The sequence below is a fragment of the Alligator sinensis genome, unplaced genomic scaffold (genome assembly GCF_000455745.1).
Source record: "Alligator sinensis unplaced genomic scaffold, ASM45574v1 scaffold597_1, whole genome shotgun sequence".
Classification (NCBI taxonomy): Eukaryota; Metazoa; Chordata; order Crocodylia; family Alligatoridae; genus Alligator; species Alligator sinensis.
This window is the reverse complement of record NW_005842074.1, coordinates 34,962-36,410: the sequence shown is the minus strand read 5'-3', so window position 1 is coordinate 36,410 and position 1,449 is coordinate 34,962. Positions and strand designations below refer to the sequence as shown.

At 39.3% G+C, this 1,449-nt stretch overlaps 1 protein-coding gene across 1 annotated transcript in view; it reads right to left on the bottom strand.

The window, feature by feature from the left end:
• The window catches only part of LOC102376867, a gene marked incomplete at its 5' end in the record, with an annotated part of 37,554 nt that overhangs the window by 9,340 nt on the left and 26,765 nt on the right, over positions 1–1,449 (bottom strand). The window lies entirely within an intron of this gene.

Genomic DNA, 1,449 nt, shown 5'->3' with positions numbered 1-1,449 from the left:
TTCCTGCTTTATGGTTCAGAAACACGGACTATGTATGGCAGGCATATCAAGAGACTAAACAGCTTCCACATGAAATGTTTGCTGAAGATCCTGAAAATAAAGTGGGAGGACAGAATACCAAACAGGTACTGTAGCATGCAGGATTGATACACTTAGAAACCACTATCAAGAAGGAGAGGTTATGATGGATCAACCATGTCAAGGAGAAGACTGTATCCACAAGAATATGTTGTACAGTGAGATTCAAGATAGTTCTAGAAAGCAAGGTCACCCTCTATGGTGCTGCCATGATGTGTGCAAAAGTTATATGAAGAAGTAATTCAATATCAAGGTAGAAATGTGGGAGGAGCACACAGAATCCCATCCAATCTGGAGGGAAGATCTAGCATCATATGCAGCTCAACATGAAGCCGCTTTGAACCAAAGGATGGAAGCAAAGCAAGAAAGAAGAGAGCAACAGGCTGTAAATTTGCATTCCAACACAGACAACATATGGATTTGTGAAACTTGCAACAAGCTGTGTCACTCTCAAATTGGTCATCAGCTACAAATGGATTAATCAGAACTAGACCTGTTATGTGTACAGCATGATGTAGAGGATTGGTAGTTGCCTACTATAGAAGCACAACATTGGCTGCCATGGTTCCCTTGCTTTACCTGTGGCAGATTAGGGTGTTATGTCTGTGTTGCATCAGGGTAGAGGATAGTCTTATGTAGAATTTAGATTATTAAAATATAGGCAGCGTTCCCTCTAAGCTACGTGGCATGCATGGCATTAGCACACCTGTGCGGCCACGCACAACTTAGAAGGAATGCTGAATGGCTTTTATAGGGATGATCTTATTTCAGACAGGGGGTTAGGCTCAATGACATCTGAGTCCCTTTCAGCCCTATTTCTCTGATTTATGAACACTAGAGAGAATGACATTTTGAGAGTTACATGAGCTCCTAAAGACCAACATAAAGCTCCAGTTCCAATAGAGTTGGGGCGGTGGAGGGGAGAAGAGTAATCTTTTGAACAAGAATTAAAAAGGTATTAACATGCAAGACATACATACATACATAGTGCAGAATTAGGTTGCTGAAAATAGACTATTTACATTGAGGAACATATGCAGTAGATTCCATTTTAAAAACTAAGCTTGCTGCTAAGCAAATTTCAGTTTTAGGAAAGAAATAAACTATGATGATTATATTTTCTTTCTGCATTAGGCATCAATGGTTCCTGAGTTCAAATAATTCCTCATAGACAATAAAATCCTTGATCACGTCTCTCATAGGGAAGGCAAATGTCAAGTCAAATCTGAAGAACCTGATGGGTGCAAATGCAAGGTCATTTTCTTCTGCTATTATAGCATTTTCCGTTTTCTTTGTGCGTGTACTTTTAGTTTGCATTATATTGACCTCATAAATACAAAGACTATTCCTGGAAACTAGCAGGACAATATT